This window comes from Grammomys surdaster, unplaced genomic scaffold (assembly GCF_004785775.1).
Source record: "Grammomys surdaster isolate TR1022 unplaced genomic scaffold, NIH_TR_1.0 132, whole genome shotgun sequence".
In the NCBI taxonomy this organism is placed as follows: Eukaryota; Metazoa; Chordata; class Mammalia; order Rodentia; family Muridae; genus Grammomys; species Grammomys surdaster.
Genome location: NW_021604590.1, coordinates 409,273 through 430,655, shown reverse-complemented (window position 1 = coordinate 430,655; position 21,383 = coordinate 409,273).

The window sequence follows — 21,383 nt, the reverse complement described above, 5'->3', positions numbered from 1 at the left end:
TGAGACGTGGTAATGCAGGACTTCAAGCCCCTCAGCATCACCACAAGCTACTTAACAGAAATAGCTATCACATCAGCCTCCTACAGAGGTGGTTCAGCAGAAGAAGAGAAGGGATGTTGCTGACGATAGGATTCCACTCATCCCAAGCCTAAATGGATATCAGTTTTCCAGCCAAGCTCATTCACAAACAATATCAGCACCCACCATGACTCTGAAAATGCCATGGGCTATTAGTAGGAAACAAACCAGGGATTGGTTTGTACTGCCCAGCCATGTGATCTATGTCAGTGGACTAGAGTCTCATATTCTAATCAACCTGCAGCTATACAAAGACAATAACACAGACACCAATGTGGAAGCCCAGATACAGCCAGGGTGTCCTTGAGACCTCATGTCCAACTAAGAGAGTGTTAACCTAGTAAGGAGGTCCATATTCACTGGACAAGAACTCTAGCCTTCCAAAATCAAGTGTTTGGCCCTAAGGCCAGAGCCAACATGCTTCTCCACTCCAGAGTCAAAGCTCTAACTTTCCCCTTCAAACTACCTCAAAACTTAGAACACCCACTAAAATCTCCTAAGCAAAGATTTAAGGAAAACTCTAAGGACCCCTTCTAAAACATAGGACCAGATGTCTGTGACAGAAGTCATTAGCACTTGTACTATGTTCATGATTTTAAGAAATATTTACTGCATGTAACCCCGCCCACATTGAAATAACGAGTCTGCTCTGATTTGTGCTAAGTCACAATGAGATTCAAATCTGAACCACGTGCTAAAGTACCAGACACGACTAGAGTCTTCTGATTCCAAACCCCCTTTGCCAGGCTAACTCTGAGGACATCATTTTAGTTGAATAATTATTTAAATGTGTGCTCATAGGAAATATTATCAAATTATAGTAAATGAACAAATGCAATCAAATAAAACTATGTCTCCTCATGAGCACATAATGATCTAAGATGTTTGGCCCCAGGAAATGTGGTTAGAGTGAACATTCATCTCTGTCCACTGACTCAGGTGTGCACCATAATCCAAGTTTTAATAAACATAATTTCTGTCTCAGTCTCCATTCTGCAGTTGAGTGGGGGATGGTCTTCTCTCTAGTGTCATGTGGAGGTCATCTGTCTTCATAATGTATTCCTGAGATACCTGTTCTCCTATATTCACATGGTTCCTTCAGATCTAGACAATTCTTACTGTTTTTATGCTCTGCCACAGTGAAGAGACATATCAAGTTGGAGGTCCTGAGCTACAGGAAGACCGTCTCCTGTGCACCAGGCAGCTCTTCTCTTTGGGATCTTGATTCCATATAATCTACTGTCATAATCATCTTCATGTGTCCTTACTTGCTGGGATTCTGGACCACAGGAATCACCTGGGACAATCTTTTCTCCAACCTAACAAAATTTTATATAGCTGTCCTTGAGTATCTCACCAGGGACAAATTCTAGCACTCCTAAAGATACCAAAATCCATGGATGCTTAAGTACCCTGTATGAAATCAAGTAGTATTTGCAAATCCTTTTGTGTACTTTCATCTCTAAACTACATACATTATCTAACACAATATAAATGGTAGAGCTGGCAAGATGTTCTGTGGGTAAAGGCACTTGTCATCAAGTCTGATGACCGGAGTTCCAGATGGTGGAAAGAGGGAACTGACCCCACACTTTGTCCTTTATATAGCCTTCACTAGCACATGCACACATGCTCATGAACACGCACACACTATAAATAAGTAAACAAATGAATAAATAAATATAATAAAAAATTTAAAAGACAAGAAAAAATTAAGCACAAATGTTTTTCTGCTGTGTTTTAAGAGGAATAATGATGAGAATTCTGAAAAATGTTTACTATAAATACATTTGTTAATGTTTTCTGTCATTAATTGAGTCAGTAGGTACAGAGCTCCCAGATACCAAAGGCCAATTGAATTTCCCTCCTGTTGATTCCAAGACAGTCTTGTCCTTCCCACAAATCTCCTTTCTCCCCTCTTACTTCTGCAAACCACCTCATCCTCTCATTAACTTTATCAATAAATATGATGGCTTATCACATGTTCAAGGAAGTAATCCAAAAAAACAGAAAAACTTAACCTCTGATTTAAAACATAAAAACAAACTAAATACACAGAGTGTTTTCCAATCTGCTCTGGTGTATCTCAATAACTACGGTACTATTTTTAGAATCTGCTCACAGAGCACAAAGGAAGAAGGTTAAACTGTCAGCAGTAAATTAGAAGAAAATATGAACTTTCGATAACTACACAGCACAGCCTATTGATCTCCTTCCCCTCACCAATTAGTGTCACTCAATTAAGTCAGATGAATTTTCTCTTAATCTGGTGGATTTAAAACTCATTAAAACAAGTGAATAACTTTCATTGAGGGTTTTTTTTTTTCTTTTCTCATCTATTTATATACAACTCATCATCTTGGCTCAAAGCCCTACTAAGGAACTCTTGGCAGTCCTAAACAAATAATATTAAAGCTACTCCTGCTTCTGTTCATTCAGCCTAGATTTCTTTTGCTTTCTTTGGCATGGGGGGGGGGGAGCGGTGAAGGGAAGTTAAAGAAAGTATCTCTGAAAGTTCATAAATATTCATGATAAAGAGTTTTCAAAAGTTAGGATTTGTAGAGAAGCTTCTAGGAATTTTTGAAATCACATATCTCTAGGTTAAGAAATACGAGTTAACAAACATCACAAATTTACTAGGACTTAATGAATTGCAAAAATCAAACAATAGTGAGATATCTACTCACAGACTACAAAGATAATCACATTTGATTACGCTACACTATTCACAAAACAAGAATGATAAACATTGATTGATTGATATTGAATTTATAAGTCACAAGGTGCAGGATTAGCCAAATTTTGTGCCAAACGGGATCCTCTTGAGGAGTTTGGCATAATCAATAATATTTTAATCAGTAAGGGAACACTGAATGGGCTTCCACGAAACGACACAAACTGTGCCATATCCTGAGGATAAAAAGTTGAACAGCACAACCTCACGTTGAATCCTCAACCTCAGAATTCAGAGTGGAGCAAGGCAGACACAGATGTGGACAGCAACTGTATTCTGTGAGCAGAGCTCCATGACTCAGACCCATAGGGGCTGTGAGAGCCTGCCACCATTGGCCTGGTGATAAAGAAACATAAAGTGACCCACATGTGGTGGCACATGCCTGTAATACCAGCTCTCAGAAGGAGGAGACAGGAGGATGAAAAAATGGCAAGTTTGAGGACAGCCTGAGCTACACAAAAGGATGCTATCTCAGGTAAGAAGAAAAATGGGGAAAGAAGCCTCATCAAGTCTAAGGCATCTGGATGAGTTAAGGATAGGAGAACGAGAAATGCTACCAAGACTGTGCAATGGGTGAAAGGTGTTCCATGAAAAGAGAATTGAGGAAAGGAAAAAAAAAATCACTGAGCAACGAAGAGCTGCAAATAGCATTCCCAAACTTCATAAGCTAACATGAACAACGAAAGAAGCATGATTCCTAAGACGAAAATAGTCATTCAAATGTCAACTTCCTTTCTCTTGCCTTTCTCAAGCTCAGAATAAATAAAGCAGAATCAGGAGAAGACTGGAGTTTTGTGAAGCTTCTACACTTGCAAAACTTTTTTTTTTCAAAAAAATAGTAATAATGTATTGGAAAGAGCCAATGCCTGTGAGGGGTTATTTGCTAATATTTCTATGACTACCACCACCATGGCTGTGGTAAAATATAAAAGAATGTTGACTAGAGACTCCTCACTTGGTGCTCTGTATAAAACAAGTATTCAATAATAAACAATTATTTAATGTATAAGTGAATATATAAAAATAAGCATGGAAAACTAATGAACTATTTTTCTCACTGTTGCTTTTGTTCAAATGGCTAAGCATGTGTCTTCTAACTGTATTTTCTTTGATTGTGAAATATAAATCAGGACTGCTGCTCAAATTTCATTACATTTAGAGGAAAAGAAGTTACCCACTTATCAAATGATGTAAATAGTGACAACTTGTGTTTTCATAGCAATTATAAAATGTAGAGTTGAACTGTCAGTCATTATAGTTCTTCTGCAGAACTTCTTGGTAGGTCGAGTGAAACAGAAACTAAGGAGTATGTGAATAATTTTCAGGAATAAGGTATCAGGCCTGAATATTATACAGTAGAAGAGTTTGGAATTATCATCAGCTTGACTTTTTCAAAAATATCCTATTCAACTGTCTTGAATACAAATCTCTAAATCTTAGCCCCTTAATAAGGTCCCCAAATCACTGCCTTATGCTGGGGATGGGTAGAAGGGAATGAGCAAGGCACAAGCAGACAAACACTTTAGCCTGATGAAGACCAAAGAAAGCACAGAAATTGTGTTGGGGGAGTGAAAGGGACTATTTTAAAATTCAGCTTCCGATCAATTTACCTCACGGCATTCATCTCCCTGTAAAGGAACCTGTTTATGCAATCCCCAACTATGAAGATGCAGAGGACATTTATTATATTCTTTCTTGGCCCCAATGTTCTATCCCAAGTAGCTTATCAAATTCCACTGATGCCTCTTGGCCAGCTCGGCCCCTGAGAACAAACCCAACACCAATATTCTAAGTCTTTCATAAACAGCAAATTCAATTTGCATAACCCAAGTGTTGCCTGCTCAGTGGAAATGCTCCAGGTGAGGTTCTGAAGACAAGTCAGGTCCAGACTGAACAATGCCTCTAAACTGAATCCTTGGACTTATTTCTCATCCTGTTTGCCCACTCCACTACGCTAAATTTCTGAAATAAGGAGAAAACACAGAAACAAAGCAAGGCAGGTATCCATCACAGAGGCCCAGATCACTCTCCACACTATCAGACAATCAGTTACCATCCTCTCATAGTTTTCCAATGTGATTAAAACAGAGTTCTTCTCTTTACTGAAAAGTATCCATCGTTCCTGGACTATAAAGAAATTTGTAAAACACTCCTCAGAGGCACACAGTCAGGGTCATGAAAGCAAGACCAATCATTAGTTCTGGGTATGATTTAGTTTTCCATCAACTTCTGGGGTCTCATAATAAATACTTCTCACTAGTGTGAGATGGAATCTCAGGGTTGTTTTGATTTGCATTTCCCTGAAAACTAAAGATGTTGAACATTTCTTTAGGTGCTTCTCGGTCATTTGATATTCCTCAGTTGAGGATTCTTTGTTTAGCTCTGTACCCCAATTTTAATAGGGTTATTTGATTCTCTAGAGTCTAATTTCTTGAGTTCTTTGTATATATTAGGTATTAACCCTCTATAGGATATAGGATTGGTAAAGATCTTTTCCCAATTTGTTTATTGTCATTTTGTCCTATTGACAGTGTCCTTTGCCTTACAGAAGCTTTGCAATCTTATGAGGCCCCGTTTGTCTATTGTTGATCTTAGAGCATAAGCCATTGGTGTTCTGTTTAGGAAATTTTCCCCTGTGCCCATGTGTTTGAGGCTCTTCCCTACTTTCTCTTCTATTACTTTCAGTGTATCTGGTTTTATGTGGAGGTCCTTGATCTGCTTGGACTTGAGCTTTGTACAAAGAGATAAGAATGACTATTTGCATTCTTCTACATGTTTACTGCCAGTGGAAGCAGCAATATTTGTTGAAAATGCTGTCTTTTGCCACTGGACAGTTTTAGCTCCTTTGTCAAAGATCAAGTGACCATAGGTGTGTAGGTTCATTTCTGGGTCTTCAATTCTATTCCATTGATCTTCCTGCCTGTCTCTGTACCAATTCCATGCAGTTTTTATCACTATTGCTCTGTAGTACAGCTTGAGGTCAGGGATTGTGATTCCCCCAGAAGTTCTTTTATTGTTAAGAATACTTTTCACTATCCTGGGTTTTTTGTTATTCCAAATGAATTTGAGAATTGCTCTTTCTAACTTTATGAAGAATTTAGTTGGAATTTTGACGGGGATTGCATTGAATCTGTAGATTGCTTTCAGCAAGATGGCCAGTTTTACTATATTAATCCTGCCAAGCCATAAGCATGGGAGAGCTTTCCATCGTCTGAGATCTTCCTCAGTTTCGTTCTTCAGAGACTTGAAGTTCTTGTCATATAGATCTTTCACATGCTTGGTTAGATTCACATCAAGGTATTTTATATTATTTGTGACTATTGTGCAGGGTGTTGTTTCCTTAATTTCTTACTCAGCCTGTTTATCCTTTGAGTAGAGGAAGGCTACTGATTTGTTTCAGTTAATTTCATATCCAGCCACTTTGCTGAAGTTGTTTATCAGGTTTAGGAGTTCTCTGATGGAATTTTTGAGGTCACTCAAAATACTATCATATCATCTGCAAATAGTGATATTTGGACTTCTTCCTTTCCAATTTTGTATCCCTTTGATCTCCTTTTCTTGTCTAATTGCTCTGGCTAGGACTTTGAATACTATAATTTGAATAGGCAGGGAGAGAGGTGGCAGCCTTATCTAGTCCCTGACTTTAGTGGGATTGCTTCAAGTTTCTTTCCATTTAGTTTGATGTTGGCTACTGGTTTGCTGCATATTGCTTTTACCTGAGATTCCACCTCACACCAGTCAGAATGGTTAAGATCAAAAACTCAGGTGACAGCAGATGCTGGCTAGGATGTGATGAAAGAGAAACACTCCTCCATTGTTGGTAGGACTGTAAGCTGGTACAACCACTCTGGAAGTTAGTCTGGCGATTCCTCAGAAAATTGAACAGAGTACTACCTGAGGATCCAGCTATACCACTCCTGAGAAAGATGCTCCAATATATAACAAGGATACATGTTCCCTATATTCATAGCAGCCTTATATATAATAACCAGAAGCTGGAAAGAACCCACATGTCCTTCAGTAGAAGAATGGATACAGAAAATGTGGTACATTTACACAGTAGAGTACTACTCAGCTATTATAAATAATGAATTCATGACATTCTTAGGCAAATGGATAGAATTAGAAAATATCATCCTGAGTGAGGTAACCCAGTCACAAAAGAGCCCACATGGTATGTACTCACTGATAAGTGGATATTAGCCCAAAAGCTCAGAATACCCAAGATGCAATTCACAGACACATGAAGCTCAAGAAGAAGGAAGACCAAAGTGTGGGTGTCTCAGTCCTTCTTAGAAGGGGCAACAAAATACTAATAGGAGGAAATATGGAGATAAAGTGTAGAGCAGAGACTGAAGGAAAGGCCATCCAGAGACTTTGCCACCTCACTATCCATCCCATATACAGTCACCAAACCCAGACACTATTGCAGATGCCAAGAAGTGCATACTGACAGAAGCCTGATATAGCTGTCTCCGGAGATGCTCTGACAGAGCCCAACAAATACAGAGGCAGATGCTCACAGCCAACCATTGAACTGAGCATGGGGTCCCCAATGGAGGAGTTAGAGAAAGGACTGAAGGAGCTGGAGGGGTTTGAAACACCATAGGAAGAACAACAATATCAACCAACCTGACCCCTGCAGAGCTCCCAGGAACTAAACTACCAACCAAAGAGTACACATTGAGTGACTCATAGCTCCAGCCGCATATGTAGCAGAGGATGGCCTTGTGGGACATCAATGGGAGAAGAGGCCCTTGGTCCTGTGAAGACTGGATGCCCTAGTATAGGGGAATGCCAGGGTGGGGAGATGGGAATGGATGGGTAGGTGGGGGGACACCCTCATAGAAGCAGGGAGAGGAAGGACAGGATAGGGGGTTTCTAGAGGGGAAAGAGGGAAAGGAGATAACATTTGAAATGTAAATAAAGAAAATATCCAATAAAATAAATAAATAAATACTTCCCATAGATCCCAGTGCTGAAAATGAGGCTCATAAGAAACATGTTTTCACATCATTAAAACAAAGACAGGTTGTATTAGTATTTTCTTATCACCATGAGTAAATACCTGACAAAAAAACAACTTAAAGAAGAAAAGGCTTATTTTGGTTCATGGCTCAGGTATTCCGTCAGTCAGGGTGGGAAGGCTAAAGGAATCCAGCTTGCTCTCAGCTTAAGTGATCAGGGAGAAAGTGGATTTATGAAGGTCATCTGACTTTTTCCTTTCCCCATTTATTTCAGCCTAGGACACCAGCTAGAGGGATGGTGCACCCCGAAGGCCTGTCTATGTAAGTCTCTAGGTTTTTCCCAATCAGACTAAGACTGAAATTAACCACCACTGCAGACTAGAGAGCCTTTTTGTGTGGCTTTAGAACTGTCCAAACAACATTAGCTCCTTGTACGTACACACATACACATCTTGATAACAGCCTTTTTTTTAGTAATTCTATGGTATCACTGGTCAAAGTGTTTTATTATTATCTCTTCACATGGTTATTTACTCTCACACACTAGAGGTTTGCTGTTCTGTAGAGTCTGGACAATGATCTACAGCATTCATGCTTTCAATTCTGAATGAGTTCATTAAGCATGTAACAAGCAAAAGTAAAACAATAAATAGCAAGTAGCAGATAGATTGTAAAATATCATCAAATTGGAAAACAAAAATATTCTTGGTTCAGAGACAACTGGAGGAGTCCAATTAAGAAGGCAAACAAACAAAAGGTAATGCGTGTGTTGCCTAGAGATATATCATTAATATTTTTAGCTCCGTCATACAGTGAAGGCAACATTTGTTGACTAAATAGGTAAAATTTTAAAATGTAGAGACAGAGGCTGGGGAGATAGCTCAGTAAAGTGCTTCCTATGCAAGCATGAGGGCCTGAGTTTGATCCCTAAAATCCATCCCATGTGTAGTCACCAAAGGTAGACGCTGATGTAGATGTCAGGAAGTACATGCTGACAGGAGTCTGATATAGCTGTCTCCTTAGAGATCTACAAGAGTCTGACATATTCAGAGGCAGATGCTCACAGCTAACAATTGAACTGATCAAGGGGTTCCCAATGGAGGAGTTAGAGAGAAGACTGAAGGAGCTGAAAGGGTTTGCGGCCCCATGAGGAAAGCAACAATTCCAACCAACCAGAGCTCCCAGAGTCTAAACCACCAGCCTTGGAGCACATAGGGAGGGACCCATGGCTCCAGCTGTGTGTGTAGGGGAGGATGGCCTTGTTGGGCATAGGTGGGAGAGGAGATCCTTGGTCTCAGGAAGGCTGGACACCAAGTGTGGGGGAATTCGAGGGTGGGGAGGTGGGAATGGGGGAGTAGGTGGGGGCACATCCTCATAGAAGCAGGAGGAGGGGGTATGGGATAGGGGATTCCTGGGTGGGGGAGGGGGGAATGGGATAAAGGGATAACATCTGAAATGTAAATAAAATATCCAATAAAAATGTGGGGGAGGTGGAGGCCTTTGGGACTAAGAAAAATTAAAAAAAAAAAAAGCTAGGAGCATTGGCACAATCTTATAATCCCAGCAGTGAAGCTGCTGAGACAGGTATATAGGCTTAGATTTTTCAAAACCTACTTTAATAATGGTTTTTAAATGCTTCAACCTCCCTTCTAGTTCACCTACCAGAGATAATGGAAAAGAAAAATTAATGGGAAACAAGGGTTGTTATATCCATTATGATATACACTATGGGAATCAAAGGGTAAGACAGATCCACAGAGAGTGGAGCTTAAAATATATTCTGTTGAAGCCAAAGGAACAAGGTAAACACCAGTCTAAGTCAGAAGGGAATGATGACTATTAAAAGTTAACACAAAACATCGACAGCACACATTCCTATCTTGTGTCAAGAGAAGGACACAAGTTCAGGGCTTGAATCAGATTCTAGCCCAAGACAGTGAAACATTATCTGGATTTTATATATGAACAACTCAAAATATCTTTTGAGGACTTTTTCAAGTGACCACTACCTCAGTTTACCAACAATGATAAAAGGATAGGCCTCACAAATACCAGAAATTAATAAAAGCAGTTTGTGACATTAGATTAATGGATATAGCCCAATGACGGGATTATTGTAGGTCCACTTCCCAGAGGCCCACCCAATGCAGCCGAAAAGGAGTGCGTGGTGCTGGGAGTGGGTGCAGCCTACATGGCCTAAGACAGGGCTCTCACCCTCCTTTCACCCACATCGGAGTCCCTTGACGTTGCCCATCGTCGACAGCCTAAAACCTTCGACCATCGATGTGACTCGTCTCACATCAGTGTTTTGGGGTTGTGAACTTGTCTAAGACCCCCCATAATTAGACATCCAAATTCAAAATTCACATAGTTGGGATTGATCATAAGATGCCTTCTCTAACTAAACAGAGAAGGGGGAGATGCCAGAAGCCAGGACCCTCGCCCTTACCCTCACCCCCTACCTTTCCCCACCTGCACAATGTCCTCTGAAGCTTGGCAACTGCAAGATCCTGCTTAGCAACTGCAGATAGACTCAAAGCAGTGTACCATATCATCTTAAGAATAGCAGGGAGACCATAACTCAAGCAGTGTACCATATCTTCTGAAGAACTGCAGGTAGATCATAATTCAAGGCAGTGTACCGTATAGACCATGACATGTTTCAAGGCACAGGCCAAGAAGATTTTGTACTTTTCCACCACCTGGCCCCTCTTACCCCCTCCCCTTGTAAAACATGCTATAAAAAAGCATTTCATGTTCAAAAATAAATAAATTATTTATAAAAAAAAAGATTAATGGATATAAGGAAAATAATGTATCCCTCAGACATTGCTGGCTCACTACTAATATGGAAATAAATTATTTTCATTATCTTTTTAAATAAAAAATATGATAAGTTCTCCTATTATGTTTCTGGACAAAAACAATAAGTTTAAGGATGATATGTTATTCTAAATTGAAGCAAGTAAGAATAGAAAATAGGTATCTAGACTCATGATAGGCAGATAGATAGTGGTATGTAGGATGGATGGATGGATGGATGGATAAATGGATAGATGGATGGATATATAAAGCATAGATAGATAGGTAACAGATATTGTGCAGATATGAATAGATATAGATGGATGATGATGAATATGATAGATCAGACAGATAGATAGATAGATAGATAGATAGATAGATAGATAGATAGATAGATCAGACAGACAGACAGACAGACAGATAGATAGATAGATAGATAGATGATATTCAGACAGCTGGATAGATAGATACATAATGATCTATTACATAATGATAGATTACAGACCTACAGCTTTACACTGTTTCAAACTCATAATTCTGTTCCCATGTTTCATTGACCATTTTTTTGCTTTCCTGTACACAAATACTATTGATCACCATTTATACTCCTTTCCTTTGGTAAGAAAACAGTGGTTTGGGCTGCAGTATTCCATTGACTCTCCATTGGTCTCTGCCCACCACAATAATTTTAATCCATGTGCCTGGGTGTTGGCCAATAAAACACTAAAAGAAAAATCTACTGGGGATATACAGAACTACAAAAGATATTTTAGTGTGAGTCCCTGATCCTGGGAGCTCTGGGAGCCAGAATGAACCCATGAGGTCACAGACAGGAGAATAAAATGAGCAATACTTGGGGATAATAGATGACAAAGGGAAAAAAAAGAAGCTACATTCTTTTTATTTAAAAAAAATCTCACCTGCAAAGAGACATACACACACATCTGACATTGTATTCATATGGATTTAGTAAATAAATAATACTTTTTCTTACAGTTTTTCCGAAAATATCCTAGCTGATAAACACTAAAGAAATGAAAACCTGACCTAACAAACAGTAGAACATAAGAGTTTGATGACACGTAAATTAAAGGGCCTTCAGTTGTATTCACATCTATGTGACATGTGAACAAGGTATCAGAAAAAAAAATAGCAATCCCACTACGATATTCTTGGTCCAACCATACCCTACATGGTAATAAGCTTTCTTTGGCTCAAGGGATTCTATTTTATGTAGAGAAGTCGAGTATATATAATAGTTAAAATGAGAGGCATAAATGTGTTGGTTAATTTTCTTAATGCTGTGACAAAATAATTGAGAATAAGCATCTTTTAAATGAATGCTTTATTTTGACTCGTGATTCAGTCTATGGTGTGGAATGAAAGAGCATAAGGTCACAGTACATCTGCAGTTAGGGAACAGAGAAAGATCAGTGTTAGTGCTTCAATCATTTGTTATTCAGTCTGGGATTCCAACCCATGAGGTGGTACTGTCCATTTTCAGTATGGGTCTTCCCTCTTCACTTAAACTTCTCTGGAAGCACCCTCGCAGACATTCCCAAGGGTATATCTCCTAGGTGATTCGAAATCCCATCAAATTGACAACCAAGATTGACTATCACAAAAAGCAAAAAAGTATTTGAAGGCACTAGATGAAATGCTTTGGGCTGTATAATAGAACACAGAAGCAATCACTATGCCTCGTTCAAGCACAGAGATCTACAAAACAATAGAGACAAGAGAACAAGATGTTCTGCCCACTTTGTCATGAAATTTCTCCTCTGTATACTCCATTTTTATAGTTCCATCACTTGCCCAACCAACCCAATGTCATAAAACTTAGTCATTTATTTTGCTATTTCCTCCTCTCACCTTATGTCTACAGCTGATAAATTACAACTATTGGCAGCTGTTTGATGAGGACTTCCCAAGCCTCTTCATGCCTGATACATCTTTGACCACCATCATCTTTCATGTGGAATGCTGTTAACACCCTTCCTCCTGCCTCAGGGCCTCTATGATGGTGGCTTTAGTATCTCCAAAATGAGTACTCTTAGAAAATAGATTTTTTACTTCGATTGTTGCCTTCAGAATTAAATCTGAAAGGTTTTAATAAATTTGCCCCTGTCCATTCTTCATAGTATTCTGTTTATCTCAAACTATTTAAAGGCTCTTAAAAATATATTAAAATGTTCTACATTCATTGTCTATCTCCTCTCCTACATCTGCAAGGAGAATCCCAACATTCCATGTGGACATCAACATACTGACAAATACATAAAGTATTTGCAAAGTCCCTGTCCAAACAGGAGAACAAAGAAGGTACAGTCTGCTGAACAGACCACCAACCAATACAAAAAATCCCATACATTATCTTAGGTAAGGTTTCTATTGCTGCAATGAAACACCATGACCAAAAAGCTTAAGTTTGGCAGAGAAGGGTTTTCTAAGCTTATACTTCCACATTATTGTCCATCACCAAAGGAAATCAGGACAGGAACTCAAACAAGGCAAGAATCTGGAGACAGGAGCTGATGCAGAGGCTATGGAGGGGTGCTGTTGTTTACTGGCTTACTTCACAAGGCTTGCACAACCTACTTTCTTATAGAACCCAGGACTTCCAGCCCACAGGAGGCATCACCTTATAGTGGGGTGGGTCCTTCCCTATTGATCACTAATTGAGAAAATGCCTTATAGCTGGATCTCATGGAGGCATTTTCTCAACTAAGGTTCCTTCCTCTCTGATTACTCTAGCTTGTGTCAAGCTGACACACAAAACCAGCCAGTGCATACTTCATTCATGTGGAATCAGGAAGACAGATAGAAATTGAAAAAACAATCAATGAGATATAAATGTAAAAAGTGAGAAGGCACAGACATAAAAAATAAAGAGTAATCTCAGAGTCTGAATAAGTTCACTGATCCCACTTTAGGGGTGATTGTGTATTCTCACTTGTGGAAGAGCCTGTTCAAGGTACCCAGTACTAAACAGTTACTACCTTTCTTGGTAATGATCTCAATATATGTACACTTTATACTTATCTAAGGGAAATGCCATATCTTATTTATCAATAAGCCTATGCTTTCCCCACAGTATGCTAGCAAAAGAGTAAAAGGAGAATGAACTTAACACTAAAACTAGAATTCCTCTGCTTTGGTCAGGATTCTCCAAATACATTCAAATTTTTCCCACTAGGGAGTCCCCCAGGGGCAGTCAGCCGATCCTCTAGGTCACCATGTGCCAGTCACGATTTTCCCTCTACTGTGATCCTGGCCTAGCCCTGGTGTAACTAACACCTCCTATGTCTGGAAAGGTCATCCATGATGGTGTGTACAGAAGCAATATTGTTACCTGAAGCTACCACACAGATGGCCTCTAAAACATCCAGAATCCACCATGGGAGCCACTAGGCACACCCTGTTTGGGAATCAGCCCAGTTTCAACTTCCTGTTGGCCACTGTACAGTTGTCAGCATTTGCTCTGGAATTTGCCAGTGAGAACCAGAAACAAACAAACAAAAGAAGGAACTCTGTGTTGCCTTAGGCTTCACAGAAGTGGTATTCCACTATCTTCATCATCTTTGTTACATCATTCTAAGTCCTATTTGTGGATTCCTAACTTCTGAGTGAGAACCCAAATCTGTCAGAGGCTAAACTACTTTCATTTGCCTTCCTGCCCTACCCCACCCTCAGCAATGCCATCGTCACCTAACGCTCCATGACTCTTGAAAGTTTGCCTTTAGAGTCAAATCTTGATAAAAGTACACACACAGATACTTTCAGTCTGAAATTTCATCCATGCTTTCCATGCCTGACTGATAGAAGTGCGTTCAGTAAATGCTCACCGAGTAAGCGAGGCCATGATTTAAAAAATTTAAATATAAGATAATTACATTACTCTGAAAATAATATGTAAATAATCACTATGCTCTTGAAGAGATGTTCAACATAATTACATGCAGACCCTTATAGTACACAAGAGTTCATAAAGGTTCTGTTCACAAAAGCTAAAATGTGGAAATAGCCAAATGCTCATTATCTCAAGAGGATAAATACAGTGAGAGAGAATCCATATGAGAGCATAGTATTCAGTCATTAAAGAAGCAAGTTATCGTATGCTGAATAAATGAAATATGTGGAATGATGCATGTTATAACGTAGATGAACATTTCAATACCATTCTAGGAGCTGGAAAGATGTCTCAGAAGCGAAAAGCATTCCTTGCTCTTCCTTAGGACCTGAGTTCAGTACACAGCACTCACATTAGTCATCTCACTACCACCTGTAACTCCCATTCTAGAGGATCTGACGTCCTCTTTCTTTTCCAGCATTACCGCATGCATGGTATACATCTTCACAAATTCAGACACACACAATTAATTTAAAAACATGTATTGGATCCCCACCATCAAACACCTGATAGTAACCAAATTTGAATAATGTCTTTACATGGAGTTAAATTAATGAGGTCATCAGAATGAGTCCTAGTCCAACAGAGTCGGTATCTTAAGAAGGGTAAACTTTAGCACAGAAAGAATGTCCTGGAAAGCTGCAAGTGAAGACTAAGACACAGCATCTATCAATCAAGAAACAATAAATACTCTCCTTGCTCTCTAACCACTAGAAACTAGGAACAGAGTCTCCCCAACAGCTTTCAGGGGCAATCAATTTTGATGACACTTTACTCTCTAACCTCTGACCTTCAGAACTGAGATGCTAAAGTTCTCCCATTCAAGCCACCCAACATGGCATTTTGAGTAGGATGGAAGTCTTAGTCACTAATACAGACCTGAGACCACCAGGTAGAGCAGTAACTGTGCTCCTGTTCTCACTGACATTTTCTAGACTTCTGCATTAGGACATGCTTATCCTGAAGGCTGTTTAAAATTATATTAGAAGGTGTGGTGGTTTAAATGCGTTCAGCCCAGGGAGTGGCACTATTAGGAGGTGTGGCCTTGTTGGAGTGGGTGTGGCCTTGTTAGAGGATGTCACTGTGAGGATGGACATGAGACCCTCTTCCTAACCATGTATGAGCTAGTTTTCTCTTAGTGGCCTTCAAATGAAGATTTAGAACTCTCAACATTTCCTGTACCATGCCAGGCTGGCTGCTGCCAAGCTCCCACCTTGATGATAATGGACTAAACCTCTAAACCTGTAAGCCAGCCCCAATTAAATGTTGTCCTTATATGAGTTGCCTTTGTCATAGTGTCTTTTCATGGCAGCAAAACCCTAACTAAGACAAAGTTGGTACCAGAAGTGGAATATTGCTGTGATAGGCCTTACCATGCTTTTGTTTGGAAAAATGGGGATTTAGGGACTTCGGATTTGAAAAGCAGTGAGATGCTTTAAGTAGGGCTTTATGGACTATCCTAGTAGGAGTATGGGAGATATTGTTGGTGAGGGTGATTTGAACTGTGGAAGCCTGGCTCTAGAGGATTCAGAGGAGAAGAATTTTAATATGAAATACCATTCTCGTGATATTTTGGTAAAGAATGTGGCTGCTTTTTGCCCTTGTCTGAAGAGTCTACCTGAGGCTAAGGGAAAGAAATTTACATTAACTGCATTGGCAAAGGAAGTCTCAAGAAAGCCCAATAGACACTTTATTCCTGGTTAAAAGCCTCATGAAGAGCATTTTGAACCAGCATAGCAAGCTTAGACAGGAAAAATACAAAACATATGGTTTAAGTAATAAAGGGGACCAGGAAGTGAAATGCAGCTGAATCCTGTGTTTAAAGAGATAAACAGATTAAGGGAGTAGTGATTTGGGAGCAAGATCTCACCCAACTAATCTTAGGACCAAGCATGGTGGTACACACTTTTGATCTCAGGAGATAAAGGCAAGCAGATCTCTGAGTTCAAAGCCAGCCTGGGACAGAGCAAGTTCCAAATAGAGAAAAGCTTAAGTCCAGGTCTGGCAGCACATGCATTTAATCCCAGCATTCAGAAGACAGAGCCATGCAGATCACTGAGTTCAAGGTCAATCTACACTGCAAGTTCCAGGACAGTGAGGGAAAACAGAAAGCTGGTAATAGAATAAGGGAGGGTAGGTTTCAGCCCCTGCAAGCAGCAGAACTTGGTAGCTTTGGCCATGTGGCTCTGGCTTTAGAGTCAAAATTGGAAGGGACTAGTGGGACAATTGATGCTGGTTAGCTGGAGCTAAGAAATTAGTGGTGATTAAGAAGAAACCAGCATCACTGAGGTGAAATCTGGGAAGTGTTTACTGAGAGCACAAAGAAGCTGTGTTCCAGAGATAGCCAAGATTGTACCTCATGCTGCAGCTGGACTTGGTAGTTTGTAAGAATCACCCAGGTGGTACTGGTTTTGAAGGTATGAAGGGGACATGAAGAGCAGCTGAGGCTTGGCACTGTGAGAGACCAAGAAAAGCCATTGGTGAAGTTGCAGTTGATGGCCAGGACTAAAGGGATCATGCAAAGAAGTTGAGGCTTACAGATGCCAGTACCGCAGGATGATCGCCAAGAACAGTAGCAGCAGTGGAGTGGAATCAACCAGACCCTGAAGTGCTATAGATGGCAGTGCTGGAGATGTGACCTAAGACCTTGGGAGGAGCTCAGAAGATCACACATCATGTGTGGATCCAAGACAACAGAACAAGAAGCTATGAAGTTGAAGTTGTCTGGGACATCCCAAGATGTTAAAGATCCAGAGCTGTGAGGAAAGCTGCTAACAGGGAGTGGAACCAGCTCAGGAGAAAGAAGTGTGTTGTAGTCAACAAAGAAGAAAAAGGAGTTGGAGATCTGAAGACCACTTTACATCAGACATGGAGAGGTAGAGTGTGGAGCTTGCCGAGCTGGTTTCCTGTCTTGCTTTGGTGATTACAGTTAAATGATTGGATGAATCTCAGAAGAGACTTTGAACTTTGGACTTTTAACATTATTGAGAATGCTATAGACTATAGGGACTTTGGAAGCTGGACTAAACAAACTTTTTATTACGCTATGGCTAGGTATGGCACCCATAGACTCAGGTGTTTGAACAAGCCTATGGTAGCCAGGGAGTGGAATGTTATAGTTTGTATATGCTCGGCCCGGGGAGTGGCACTATGAGGAGGTGTGGACTTGTTGGAGTGGGTATGCCCTTGTTGGAGGAAGTGTGCCACTCTGGGGGTAGGCATGAGACCCTCTGCCTAACTATGCAGGAGCTAGTTTTCTCCTAGTGGCCTTCAGATGAAGATTTAGAACTCATAGCTCTTCCTGCACCATGCCTGCCTGGATGCTGCCATGCTCTCACGTTAATGATAATGGACTGAACCTCTGAACCTGTAAGCCAGCCCCAATTAAATGTTGTCCTTAGAAGAGTTGCCTTGGTCATAGTGTTTGTTCACAGCAGTAAAACTGTAACTAAAACAGAGGGCCAAGTAGTCAGGAGGGAGTCTGGAGCCCATAAGCACCTAGGATAATTCTCCCTCCTAAGGAGAACCTTCACACTCCAATCAACAGAGTGACAAGGAACTATCCTCAAAATAGCAATTTTGTGAATGAAGCATGATTTGGAGCAAGTGATCCCCAAGGGTTCGGTAACAAACATGAACAGATGTTACTGGGGAAGAAATACAAGCCTAGAAGAAGAAGGAATAAAGATGCCACACTGACATTTCATACCCAAGGCCCTGTCTGAGCTCAAGTCACCAGTACACCTGCTTTACAAACAGCATTTTGATGATTTAATATACTCAATGATGAGTTCAAAAGTGCAGCATGCACATAACTTCATTCTAAGGCCTGTAAATTAGAGTCATCGTCTAATGAGAGATAATAAGTCACATTTCCAAGCCTGCACTTATGAAGACACAAGCTGAGCAAACACTGCCTCAGAGATAAAGAGCTGCCCTTCCTTCTCCATCCTACTCAAGCCTTTAAGAAGACCAAATGTCAAGGAACCAATGTCAGTCACGGTCTTATTTGCAGACCCAGCCACGCAGGGTCCTCAGAGCTAAGAATGCTCCCAACCAATCATTCGAACACTCTTCTCCTTAAATTCAAAATTGATCTCAGTTTGCCAAAGACAAGTTCAGACAAATAAGCTGAATGGCGAGAACTGAGCCATATGACCTAAAGAGAGGGAAAAAAAGTCCTGCATCTAACCATATAAAAACCATTTCAGAGAAAATAAATTTAACCCAATGACCTATTTACTAGTTTCCAAGAGGATACTTCTTTTGTGTGCTTTAGCAGCACTCTGTCAATCTTCCAAATCTTCCTTAAGTGCGTACCCTCTACCAAGCAGTATATGGAGTACTAGGTAAAGTCATGAACCAGATAGGCAAAGTCACTGCCAAGGAGACAGAACAGTGGATAAAAGGTCAGGCTTGAAAGTCAGACCCAGCCAAGCTCCATCTTAATTCTGTCATTTCTTATTGAGGAAATCATGGAGAGGTCATCTGACTTCTCTAAACATCAGCTTCCTTATCTGCAAAACAATGATGGTAACATCCTATGCATTATAAAATCCATAGTTACATACAAAGCCCTAGAACATAATAACCTGTGTTAGGAGTTCACAACTATCTCTAACTCTATCTATAGGAGATGAGATGCCAACTTCTATCTGCAAGCACCTACACACAAACACACACACACACTACACACACATACTACACACACACACACACACACTTCTTTAAAAATATAAACAAACATTTTTTTAATGATTAACAATATTGAGGGGGACTTGCTCTATTCTCAAAAACAAATGCTTAACATCTCATCTTTCTCCTTCTTAGTAAAGATCAACCAGAAATTGAATTGATACATTCTTGGCTCCCCAAACCCGTAAAAGCCATATGAAACCTATAGAATGTATCTGCATTGTATAAACTAACATAGCATGCATGTGTTCTGAAATCTATAGAAGTTCAGACATTCCTGAGTCATGTGAAAATATAATGGAGGAAATCTCTCATCCTGAAAAAAATAAGCTGCTTCTACTGAGAAACCAAGAACTTTACTACAAAGCAAAATGTTCTTCAGGATAAAAAAAAAAAAAAAAAAAGAACATTTGCTTTCCAAAGAGAGACTGTTTTCTCCATTTAATCAACAAAAACTAAAATCTTCTGGGGTTTGATCCTGAGGGGCAATGAAGCTAGAAGATTTAAGTAAAGTCTTCATCCGTTGGGTGGATATTTCAAACTTACCATGAAACATGTTTTAAGTAGAGACAGATTGTTGAATGAAATATAGTTTATGATATGTGAGTATATATTTATACTCTCAAAAATTAGAGATTTCTTACTAAAGATGAATAATAATAAACTGTTGTGCAATTTAATAAATTCTTCTTTTACTCAAAAACTCAGCATCTAACCAGAAATGAAACATTACATCTGGCAACAGGGGAAAAGATGGTTAGTGTTTTTAAGGCCTGGTGGCAGATGTTTGTAGGCCTACACTCAGCAGGCCTAGGCAGGAGGAAAGCCTAAGTTCAGACCAGCCAGGTCTATGTAGGAAGTTCCAGGCCACCTTGTCTCAAAATGAAATAAATAAACAAAATGTTTCCTAGGAAGTATTGATATTGTGGCACACAAATGCAATCCCAGCACCTGAGAAATGAAGGCAAGGAAGATTGGGAAATCAAGGCCAGTCTCACATAGAAAGTTCAAGACCAGTCCTAGCTACAGAGCTTCTTTCCTCTAATTAATTAATTAATTAATTAATTAATTAATTAATTAATTATCATTGTTGAAGCTGGGCATTGTGGTACATTCCCAACACTGAGGAGGCTGAAACAGAAAATAGCCACTGACTGAAGGCTAACTTGAGCTATGTGGTGAGTTCCAGGTCAACCTGAGATATAAATTGAGACCCTTTCTTAAGAATAACCACTACCAAAAGATAAATGTTGTTTAACTGGGATTGTCAAACTCTTACAGCCCTCTTAATCTCTTTTCAACCTCATACTCTTTTCAAACCATAGAAATGCACAGCTGAAGCTAAAATGGTGGCCTGGTCAGTAAGTGCTTACCCCGTGAGCATGAGGACCTGAGTTCAGATCCCTAGTGCTAATGTAAAAAGCTAGGCATAGTGGCACAGGTTTATGGTTTCAGTCCTACAGAGTGGAAATATGTCAAGGATATCCAGCAGAGCCCAATAGATGAGAAAGCCAATCTTTAAAACAAGGTAGAGAATAGTTGAGGAAGGCACCTAATGCTGACCTCTGGCCTACACACACACACACACACACACACACACACACACTTGCATATGCACATACAAACACCATCACAAGCACATATGCACACACTCACATACACATATGAGAAACTGAGAAGAAAGCAAGCCACAGCGCCTCTAGATTCTCTCAAAAAACTTGATGAGGTAGGCAGTGATTTTGCTGGAAGCATTCCCTGTGTAATCTGGCCACCATTCCAAGTGACTGCTTCATTTGCCAACCTTCTGCTTGTTCTGCTTGGTGTGGCCATTTATGTGCTGAGAAAGCCCAACCTCCCCAGACTTCAGCCAGCTTCTTCTTCCCATGAACTGCTAACGACTGCACTGGCTTGTCCCAGCTCCCTTCGGGGGTAACCCTGACAAGGGTGGGCCATGACCCAGAAGAACAGATTCAGAAGGCCAACTGCCTGATGATTTAATCCACAAGCAACTGGCATGAATGATTCCTTAACACTTCTGGGTCTGATTCTAACAATTTACAAATCTTCCCAAGAGAGCCAGGGAGGAGAGAGAGAGAGACAGAGAGACAGAGAGAGAGAGAGAGAGAGAGAGAGAGAGAGAGAGAGAGAGAGAGAGAGAGAGAGAGAGAGAGAGAGAGAGAGAGAGAGAGAGAGAGAG